This window comes from Enhydra lutris, unplaced genomic scaffold (assembly GCF_002288905.1).
Source record: "Enhydra lutris kenyoni isolate GAN:26980312 unplaced genomic scaffold, ASM228890v2 scaffoldscaffold60, whole genome shotgun sequence".
In the NCBI taxonomy this organism is placed as follows: Eukaryota; Metazoa; Chordata; class Mammalia; order Carnivora; family Mustelidae; genus Enhydra; species Enhydra lutris.
In genome coordinates this window covers 7,450,921-7,462,998 of record NW_019154144.1, presented here as the reverse complement: position 1 = coordinate 7,462,998, position 12,078 = coordinate 7,450,921, and the positions used below count along the sequence as shown (strand labels likewise).

Genomic DNA, 12,078 nt, shown 5'->3' with positions numbered 1-12,078 from the left:
GGATTCTACTTATATATATAAAATGTTTGTGAGCTCACTATTGCTAGTGTTCTCTGCTGCAAATGCTAATGGTACTATATACTTAAAACAGATACTGTTTTCACATCCATTTTCTGGATTTTCGTAAGTCTTGAGGTGGGCAAGGCATTCACTCTGAACCTAATTTCATGAGGAGGAAACAGGTACGTGGGTCTCTACTCTTTCCACAACACTGCATTGCCATTTCATGGCGAAGTGGGAAATTCTGATCTTGATGTCGTTTTTTTCTTCTATAACTGCCTACTTAATTCCTAAACCATCATGGATCTTCAGAAATTGGAATACACCCTACAGGCCTTGCAGGCAGTCCAACTCCCTCACAGTATAGATGAAAACAATGAAGAAACGTCCAGTCAAGATTGCACTGCTAGTCAGAGGCTCTACGTTTTGCAGAACCAGCTGAAGCTTTGTGCCAGATACAGCTGGAAGCGGGATATAGCTGATTGATCTGACTTCATCTCAATACTCTCAACACATCTGAGCTTCTAACATATTGAAGTTATCTTGTTATCTTTCATTATAATAACCAAGGGCTTGGGAATCCTGAGAAGAGGCTTCAAGAATTCTTGTCCTTTCATTTTTTTTCAGTCATGAGCTATATATATGTACCATCATTCTTAAAATTCTCAGGACAACATAGAAATCATACCCACACATGCTTCTGTGCTCAAGGAAATTCCCTGCCTCTCTTCTTATCTGACCAGGGAATTTCAATGTATTCTTTTCATAGCAGCTCAAATTTCATCTGCGAAGCCCTACATGACACTCTCTGGTAATAGGCAAATCTCTAACTTCTTTTACCAGTAGGCTAGCCCTTCAAGGCAATGGCTTTTACTCATTTCTATGTTCGGAGCACTTGATACACTACTTGGCTCTTTTCAGGTATGTAATAAATGCTGAATGAATGAAGATTGAATGATCTGATTATATAACATTAATTAATTAAGTAATCAATTTCTTGGGACGAGGGGCTGAGGGAGAAGGAGAGAGAGAACCTTAAGCAGGCTCCACACCTAGTGTGAAGCCTGAGATATGACCTGAGCCAAAATCAAGAGTTGGACACTTAACTGACTGAGCTACGTAGGTGCCCCTGATGATATAACATTTAAATTTCAATATGGAAACTTCAGACAACAATTTTAGGCAAAATCAAGACAAATAACACAGTGAAAAAAATTTACAGCATACATGATAAAGGGCTAGTTTCCTTAAAAAGTGAGCTCTTACAAATCAGTAAGAAACTAACGAATAATCTAGTCAATAAATGAGCAAATGAGATGAACAGGCAATTTACAGAAGCAAATCTCCAACATATGTAGGAAAAACAGCACTAGCTCACACAATATAATTATATCCAATATAATGGATAGCTATTCTTTTTCTGTTCACCATACATTACTCCTTCTTCCTTTATGAACCACTCCTTCCCTACTCTTGGTATATCTGGTTCAGGTGGGCTGACTCCATTATCTGATTCCCGCCGTGGGCATTTGATCCAGACTTGGCAATCAGCATATTCTATCCACATGGCCACTAAGATTAGTAGAGAAATGGGCAGATGATTCAAGTTACTCCAATGAAACTCTGCTGAGACTCTCTGGGAAAGAAGCTTTCTCTTTTTCTAGTGGAATTACAAAGGCATCACTACTATAACATAACGAAGCCTGTCTGAAAATGGAACTAGTAAGGAAGAATACCAGAGATGCGGCATCCTATGACACTGGAGAGTTTCCTGAACAAACCAATCCTTGATTTCTCAGTTATGTGGGCCAATAAAAAATTTCTGTTTTTAAATTATAGCCAGTTTAAGTTGACTTTCTTTCCTTATAGTTAAAAGTCAGAAGTACCTGGCAAGTTTTAAAATGTCAAATAAAAACGAGTTTTATTCATTAGATTGTCAAAAATTAAGTTTCACAATACTCAGTGTTGGCCAGGAAATAGCAAAACATGATATGTCATAATACTGTTGGTGGGAATATAAATTGGTATACATTTCTCGTGGGGCAAAGTGGTAATATTTTTTTTAAAATATGCACTTGCTTTTGATCCAATCATTCCACTTCGAGGAATTTATAATATGGAAAGAATCAGATACAAGGATATTTATATTTCTTGCAGCATTGCTTGAAATGGCAAAACAAAATGAAACAGAAACTCCCCACAAAACTAGAAATAATCTAAATATCCAGTAAGGCACTAGTTAAATAAGTGATGATATACTCATACTACTGCATATTATGCATCTAATTGAAAAGGCTGATTTGAAAAAAATTCCCAGGTAAACTCATTCAATAAATATTGAGTGCCTACTATGTGTCAGTAATTACTCTAGGCCTTACAGTAAGATAAATGAGGTTGCTGTTCTCATGTTGCTTCTTGTGTGTGTGTGTGTGTGTACGCGTGCACACGCGCGCCTTTAGAGGCAAAGACAGATGGAATCTAAATAAACAATTAGGTAAATGAGAAAAATACCAGAGGTAAGTGCTCTATGGGCAAAACAGAATGGGACAATAGCGACTGGGTGATACGGACGGCATCTCTCAAGGAGAACTTCTAGGCAGAGATGTATATGCAGTTCAGAAAGAGAGAATTCAAGACAGAGGAAAAGCTAGTACAAAGGCTTCTTAGAGGCCTGACTACCATGCTCAGGAAACAGAAAGAGAGTGAGACTGAAGCACAGTAGATGAGAGGAAGGGATTAGGAGATGACGTGAGAAAATAGGTAAAGGCATATCATATGGTTTTGCAGATCAGGGAAATGAAATATAAATGAAAATTTTATGGTAAGTGAAGGGAAGAGTCACTGAATGCTTTTAAGCAGGAGATAAACAAGATCTGAGTTAAGCTTTAAAAAGGTAACTCCAGGGGTGCCTGGGTGGCTCAGTGGGTTAAAGCCTCTGCCTTCCGCTTGGGTCATGAACCCAGGGTCCTGGGATTGAGCCCTGCATCAGGCTCTCTGCTCAGCAGGGAGCCGGCCTCCTCCTCTTTCTCTCTCTCTGCCCGCTTCTCTGCCTACTTGTGATCTCTGTCAAATAAATAAATAAAATCTTAAAAAAAAAAAAAGGTAACTCCAATAGTTTTGTGGAGAATGGGTTACAGGTAATATTAAATCATTATTATGAGTACTAGGGTTGAAAAAAGCCATTAGCATCATAGCAATATCAGCATCATAGTCTTGTCAATGACTTTATAAAAACAATATTATCAATCACTTTCTAAAAATTCTGAGTACAGGGGCGCCTGGGTGGCTCAGTGGGTTAAAGCCTCTGCCTTCGGCTCAGGTCATGATCTCAGGGTCCTGGGATGGAGCCCCGCATGGGGCTCTCTGCTCAGCAGGGAGCCTGCTTCTTCCCCCTCTCTCTGCCTGCCTCTCTGCCTACTTGTGATCTCTCGCTATCAAATAAATAAATAAAATATTTAAAAAAAAATTCTGAGTACATAAGTAATATATTTTTGCTAACTATTCAGAGAAAAAGTTTGAAGAATATACATAAAATTATAAAATTAGTTGCCTCTGCCTGCCCCTCTCCCTGGCTCACTCTCTCTCTCTCTTTCCCCCTCGCAAAATAAATAATAAATAAAATCTTAAAAAAAAAAAAAAGAATTTGGTTTATCCTACATATAGAATGTTAAGGGCTTTTCTCAGGTATATGACCCAGAAAAATCTTTCAAATATGAACATTTAAACTTTTATAAATTTTAGTTTTTTGTTTGTTTGTTTGTTTTGTTTTTTTTAGAAAAAGAGCAAGAGAGAGTGTGTGTAGGTCGGGAGGGGCAGAGCGATAGGGAAGGAGACTCTCAAGCAGGCTCCACACCCAGCACAGAGCCTGATGTGGGGCTTGATCTCACTACCCTGAGAGATCACAGAGGGAGAAGGAGAAACAGGCTCCCCACTGAGCAGGAAGCCTGATGAGGGACTTGATCCCAGGAGCCTGGGATCATGACCCGAGCTGCAGGCAGACCCTTAACCCACTGAGCCACCCAGGGGCCCCAGAAAAGTTGTTGTCTTAAACAGACAAAGTCCCCCCTTTGCAATTTTATGCACAAAATGGCATCATCAGGTGAACTTCAGCTAATCACCATATAATTCCCACATACATGCCTAAAAAATGGAACCTGAAGTAATGAAGTGTTAATAAAAGTCAGTGTTAAGATTTATACTTTGCTGGCTATCTTTGAGTGCAATTCTTTTCATATTTTTTCATAGGGTAAATAAACATGATTAGTTACATTATGGGGAAATCGACTTTGAGCCAAAGTTGAATTTTGATGAGCACAGCGTATTAGCATATTCACAGGTATGTCTGTTCCATGCAGGACTGAAGTCTTTGGAGGTAAAGAATGGCTGACTTGGTACATTTCTTTGCATCCTCTGCTCCTATTACATGGCTGTCCATAGTGCAGGGCATTTAGAAAAGGCGGAGGACACCTAGAAGATTAACTAATCACTGTAGTTTGGTTGTGTGTGTATTATCTTAAAGTATATTCTACTTCCCTACTATAGAGAAATAATAGGTAACAAATGAAATGCAACTTACAAAGCCAGTGCAATTCATCCTAATGTTGTGAAGATAAAATGAGAAGATCTATGGAAGATGCTTAGCAGGGTGCCTGGCTATATAATAAGTACCTGTCAAGCTACTGGCTGGTGTTATCACTGTCCCAGGATAATTCCTAAGAAAATCAGTTTTAAATATTTTAGTGAAAAGTAACCAGTTTTGACATAAAAGCAATGGAGGTATAATTAAATACCTTAAATCTTCATGTGTCAGTTCTAAAAGCTTTCTAAATATTAAGTAGTACAATGATGAGCCTGTTGAGGAGTTTCAAGATCATCTCCATTGGATCTCCTGTTTCAGCTGGAAAGAAAGGTTAAAGGAGACAGACTCTGGCCTAGGTTTGCCTTGATGCTGCTGTACTTGAGATGTGACACCAACGTGCATAAGCAGGCTCTCTTTCCTTCTCTGTAGGTAGTATCTAAGAGCAGACACTACAGAAACGCTCCTATTGTTTCCAGCTCCTTCTCTAACAGCTTAAAGTTTTCCTCTCTTTTAAAAATTTCTTTCTTTCTCTCTTTTCCTTCCTTCCTCCCTCCCTGCCCCTCTCTCTGTCTCTTTCTCTCTCTCCCTCCCCTTTTCCTTCCTTTTTCCCTTCCCTTTCCCTTTTCTTTCTTCCTCCCTCCCTTCCTTCCTCTCCCTCTCTCTCTTTCTTTCCTCCTTTCTTTCTAAGTAATCTTTCACCTAACATGGGGCTCAAACTCATGACCCTGACATCAAGAGTCTCAAGTAATACCAATACTGGGAGCCAGCCGGGCACCCTGACAGCTTAAAGTTTTGAAAGCAGGATGGGCTCTAGTATTTTTTTTCTCTCTCTCTCTCTCTAAAAGGGTAGAATAACTGGCTAAAAATGGGAAAGAACTAGAAGAGAGACTCTAAGGGAGGACACTTAGTATAACCAGGCAGATCAAGCAAACAGTTTGGGACTTCTATGTAAATCCTCAAAATGCCCCATCACCCTATTACATATCTCCAACAAACAGTGGAGATAAAAACAAACAAAGAGCACCTCACTCTTTCTGGTTACCACAGTGTCTATGAACCAGCTCTGTTCTTTGTCTACACTTACTTGTTTTTTTTTCCTTTCAATTAGAAGGAAAAGAACTTAATATGCCACCGGGTAAACCACACATGACTTGTAAATCCTTAAGAGCATGGACCAGCTCTTACTGTCTTTTTATCTCCTGTACCCGGCAAACACAGGTGTGGAATAAAGGTTTGTGTAAGGAAAGAACAAATAAATGAATAAAATTATCTACTTCAATAAATCCAATTTTGAAATTGGTACCTTTTTGCATTTCCCCCCTTGAAAGCTGGACCCTTGTCTTAGCTTATTCCATGAGTTTAAGACAGTATCCAAATATTGCCAATTAATATTCTGTCTTCAATATTTCAATATAAGCAAGCCTAACAAAAACAGTTTTCAGGTTGGGTTGTATGTTAAGGTGACATTCAATATATATTTAGAATATTTCAAATTTGGCAGTAGGCTTTTTGGCAGATGGTATAGAATAGATTTGTCTTCTACCAAGTTTTCTATCATTATAGTCAGCTACTAATACACTTAATCATTTTGCCCATTCTTCACACGCTATTGTTAAAACCTAAGCATTAGGGAGATTGTATACTAGGGTATATAGAATGAATTTAATTTTAGATACTGTTCACCGAAGATGAAAAAGAAAGACAAAATAACTGCAGAAACTTGCACCACATTGCTGAATCAAGCACTCCCCACCTTAACGACGCACACCCTTCTCTATGTGGTATAGAGACATTTGGCAGTAGTATCAGGGGTGGACGGCTGAAGAGTATTCACACTTCAGTGCCTCCATTTGCATTCTCACATTTCAAAGCCTCAAGGCATTATCACTTCCTTTTTTTAAGTGGCATAATAATTTGGGAAAATGGTTATGCTTATCATCATCTGTCAGTCAAACAACTCCTATGTTAACAAAATATATTTTTTCCATTCAGTGAATGGGTGTGTGTGTGTGATGTCTTACGCTCATGTCAATATTAGCAGGACTTGGCTTTGTGATGAAACTATTTCATTTATCAGAGGGCATGACTGGGAAATAGGAAAATTCCATTTACACTTTAATGAGCAGAGGCTGCACTTCACGTCAAAGTCTTGTAACCACTGTAATTTAAGAGCAAAGTTCATATGAGTATATGTAAATAACTCAAGCACCGGCGTGTATCATGTTTTAAGATAGATTTCACCACGAGGTCACATCTCCATAAGGAAAATCTCGATACATGGAGGGAAAAATTGTCTACACCCACTGCTGGTTGAATATTGAAGAGATAAGTCAATGACATATTGTTTCATTTGCAGTCCATCATGCCAAACGAGAAACATAACCTCTAACCTGTACATGTAATAAATAAAACTTGAAAGTCTGAGGCCTAATCAAATGAGGGATCCAATAAATTTTACTGATAAAGAATTTTCATTGTTCCTGTGCTCTTCTTTCACTGAACTGGGTTCAGGAAAGAACATGAATATTATAAATATAATAAAATAGTTTAGTCTAAATAAATGTGCCTCTCAAGTTTCAATAAATATTTAACTTCAGCATCTCGATGTTTATAGTTCGGAGAAGTTGACAATTTAAAGAGATGCAAAAGCAATTACTTATTGCATGAAAATGTGACTTTATATTTTATTAAAAGGTATTGCTTTTTATTTTATTAGAGCAAAATTAAATCAAGCAATCTTTCCCTATATTTTTTTCGGTTGCACAAACAACAGTGAACCCTCAGCTGACAGTCACGGAAATTGGCTTTGTAGCTCCCAGTCACTGAATGCCACTAGTGAACCAGGCATGCCACTAGGTGCCTTTCCTACATTAGCGCATTTAAGTCTTTCAGAAACCGTGTTATGTAAATACTACTGTGCTTACGTTAGAGAAGAGGAGAGAGAAGTTCACAGAGCTTAGCAATTTGTTGGAGAGGGTCTCTCTAAGAAAATAAACCAGGACTGTGAACATAAAATGAGCAACAATCTGTAAGAAGCCCCTGAAACTTGAGGGGCTTTGAAGTTTAAGCTTCATGAGCTTTTTGGCAAATTTATCTCTGATTCCACCTAATATTCATATATTAAACTTGTATGTATGTAATAAAAAGCTATTGCCTATTGGCTGTTTTTCCCTCATAACCAGCGACTATTCCTTGAGGGTTAGGACTATATTTTAAAGTCTTCTTAGCACCTTGCAAAGCTCCTTTTATGAAGTAGCTATGTGCATATAAACCTGTAATTTATTTGCTATTCTCTAAGATTATAGAAATCGGAAAGAAGAAGCTCTCAGATACACTATTTTTCACTTTATAACAGAGAGCTGTTTGCTGACCACAACTCAGTCCCCTTTCTTTAGGGAACAGAAACCCAAATTTCCTTTGGTCAACTCTCAGCCCATCCTTCTTTGACAGGTGTCTGGTGTGATCCTGACTCTACCATTGACTCCAACCATGGGAAATAATTGGATTATCTCATCTCCAGTGAACATATTCTACTGCTGTTAAGCAGCGCCAATGACACACAAGGAGGCATTTTTGGGGTTTCTAAGAAAGAAAAGTTTTTCTGTCTTTCATGAGCATGACTTTGCTGAGATGCTCGCTCTTTCATTGGGTTGTATGATGTGAGGTGTGGAACTGAGGCACCTGTTTTACTACTATACTGTCCACAAGTTCTAACTGATGACATAGAATTTCATGAAGCCAGTGTAGTGTGGGGATATAAAGATGAAAATATTTTGATATTTCTTAGGATTGTATATTTTATTTATTATATATTTCAAAGCTTCTTATTTTTTATTCTTTTGAATAAAGAATAGATTCTAAAGATTTGAGAACATAAAAATTATTTGGGGCTTCAAATGTTGTTTAATGAAACAAATTCTAGAATTATTCATTACTAGAAATTATTCCATGGGTCACAATCTTTGCTTAGGAACAACTTCTTTTGCTCTTAGAGATCTTTTAGAGGGTTCCTGGTCAATAACATCATTCAGATATTTAAATTCTTGCTTGAGATTTGAAGATTAACAAACTTTCTATTAAAAATTTCTTTCTGTAGTACTGATTATACCTACAAGAATTTCCTGTGCTTCTTAGTGGCCATCTCATTACAATAATATTTCATTATTAATAGTTTCTCCTTCCAATTATATTATTATACTTCAAATGTCACTTTCCCGTTAGGTGTGTAATATGACATATTTTCATACATTAAAATATTGTTTATTAATGATTTTTATACAGGATAGTTTTGGGTTTCTAGCCCATTTGTAAGAAGTTCCTATTAAGAAATTCAATGAAGCATGGGAACAATGCAAGAGTAATTTATTAACACATCAGGAGGCTTTAATTTGCTAACATTTTCCTATCATGTTAGTCTGACAGAATATAAAGAACAAATTACTAAAGCATGGAACATAGCAGAACTGAAAAAAAAAAGCTATCTATCTTTTAAGAGCTCATGGGTTCAAATGTTCACAACATGAAGGACTCCATGGTTAGTATTCACTCTGCCTTGTCTGTTTACCTCTTCTACTTACTTAACATTATATAAACTCAGGAGAGCACATGTGAGTTACAAAGGGAAATGTTCTGCCAAAAGGAACACAGGTTAAATGGGTCAGCATTAAAAACCTGAAGAATGTTTACATATTCTAGTTACTTTAGAAAGAGTGATTTCCTCCTTTAGTTTGTCATCTTTTCTATATGATATACTAAAATTTTCTATATGATAAACTAAAAATCTATAATTACTAGTAAATATTTTACTGTATGCTTTCTCTTATCTATATTAATCATAATGAAGGCTGTACTTTCTTTGGTTGGGACAGTGTTGCAAGAACACTGGAGTCCCGTGTCTTCGAGTAGTTAAGTATGAACTCTCCAATTTGGTACCGTCCCCACTATACTGTCGATATGCTGGCCTCAGATTTCTGGTAACTACCTGAGTTTTCATCTCAACTCTGGACTGGACTCTTCCCAAAAAGGGCTGTGACTAAGTCTGTTTTATTAACTCCTGTATATCCTTTCAGCTAGTACAGTGCTTGACATATAGGAAGTATGTGATAAACATTTATTGACTAAAAATGAATAAATAAACAGAGGAAGTAAAGGAAACTTAGTTGAGAAGTTTCCTATCACTACAATATTCTAGTTCATTTCAAAGAAAAAGGCCTTCCTTCCCTGTTTTTAAAGTAATTAAAAAAAAATATCTAACATAGCCATAGTGGTAGTCAGCTCTTGAGGTTTTAATACCGTGTATCATGCTACTTGAGAATCAACATAAATTGTACTATATATATATTTTATAGTGACTAGTGTGTAACAGTCATTTGAATAATGCTAAATAAAACATATATGGACGAGATTGTGTTAAAGAACTATTCTGACAGGGGCGCCTGGGTGGCTCAGTGGGTTAAAGCCTCTGCCTTGACTTGGGTCATGATCTCAGAGTCCTGGAATCGAGCCCCACTTCGGGCTCTGTGCTCAGCAGGGAGCCTGCTTCCTCCTCTCTCTCTCTGCCTGCCTCTCTGCCTACTTGTGATCTCTCTCTGTCAAATAAATAAATAAAATCTTAAAAAAAAAAAAAGAAGTAGTCTGACAGTTTTTATCCTCACACTGATGAGTTAGTTTGGCTTTGTTTTATACCCAAAGATTATACCGTAACTTTGGCAAGTCATTTCAAAAATGTATATCTTCAAACATTAAGATCCTAATATGAATATAACAGTATGTATTTGTCATCAATATTTGAAAGATAAGATATATGACCTCTATCAATGATTTACATCATTTTTAAACATACAGTGTCAGTGTTCACTAATATTGATAGGCTAAGCACTATCCCAAGTTCTTTACACTTTTTTTGTTTAGTTCTTTACACTTATTAACTCATCAAATCCTCACAATAAGCCTTTTATTATTGTCCCTATTTTACAGGCGAAGAAACTGAGGCAAAGAGAAAATTAACCTTGTCTAAGACCCTGAAGCCAGTAAATGGCACAATTAAGACTTGAACCCAGTCCATCCAGCTCCAGCGTTCTCATTCTTAACTACTACTTACTACCTCTTATGTAGATCTCTCTGTAAAATATCGGACCTTATTATTTAACTTTGCAGAGACTGGTTTTATGATTCAGATACTTTATAACTAGATTTGCTCCAGAGGGCAGACCCCATGAATTACAACACTTCCATCTATCTACCTGGGCCCGAATAATTAATTACTTGTCCATGATAAATGACACAAGATTTTTGTTCAGTTTATTTGAACTGGAAAAATTACTATATTTGAAAACCATATTGGAATTCAGTTGCTAGTATTTTGTTTTCTCCCAGATGTGGGACTCTCAGTAAAGTGTGGACTAACTGACCTCTCAGGTCCCTTTTGTACCTATAACATCATAACTAAAATTAGCAGTGAGCTAGCAACGGAGATTAGATAAGGAAGTCACATAAAATAACAGAACTAAAGAGTGAATGATAGATAAGGATATGCAAATATTAGTACACGGGCTTCAAAATGGGCTAAGAAATATTCCATGTGTAATACTAATAGCTAATAATCACGAAGTGCTTCAATGCGCCAAGAACCATGTCACATTCTTTTTTTTTGTATTTTATCTATTTTATTTCTTATTTTCTCATACAGTAATCTCATTTTTTTATCATTTTTTAAAAATTTATTTCAGCATAACAGTATTCATTGTTTTTGTACCACACCCAGTGCTCCATGCAATCCGTGCCCTCTCTAATACCCACCACCTGGTTCCCCCCACCTCCCACCCCCCCCCCCCTTCAAACCCTTCAGATTGTTTTTCAGAGTCCATAGTCTCTCATTGTTCACCTCCCCTTCCAATGTCCCCCAACTCCCTTCTCCTAACTCCCCATGTCCTCCCTGCTATTTGTTACATTCTTTATGCACATGTCATTTGATCTTTGCAACTGTGTGGCTTAGGATAGTAGTGCTGTTCTCCTGTTACAAATGTGGAAACGCAGGCTAAGGAAAAGTGACTTCAGGTCACATAGCTAGTAAGCAGTAGAATACAAAACTTCAGCTTAGGTAGGTCTAGTTCTCAAAGGCAAGAGAGCAGGCAAGAGAAGGTGTGCTGAGTTAAAAACCATCTGTGGAATCATTTCCAAACTGGCTGCAATGGTTATGCTCTCAGCCCTCCCCGCACCCAACCCAAACATTCACCCATACGCCTTGTAACCTGCTGTGGAACGCTAAAGCAGGCCACCAAGTATGACAGAAAAGAGAATGAAGTGAGTTGGGAGAAATTGGAGGGGGAGACAAACCACCAGAGACTGTGGACTCTGAGAAACAAACTGGAGGTTTGGGAAGGGAGGGGGGGGGAGGGATGGGTGAGCCTGGTGGTGGGTACTAAGGAGGGCACGTGCTGCATGGAGCACTGGGTGTGGTGCATAAACAATCAATCTTGGAACACTGAAAAAATAAAATT

The 12,078-nt window shown here is 37.6% G+C and overlaps 1 protein-coding gene across 5 annotated transcripts in view; it reads right to left on the bottom strand.

The window, feature by feature from the left end:
* LOC111158523 (neurobeachin) overlaps positions 1 to 12,078 on the bottom strand; it is a 672,328-nt gene that overhangs the window by 85,973 nt on the left and 574,277 nt on the right. The gene's annotated exons all lie outside the window — the stretch shown is intronic.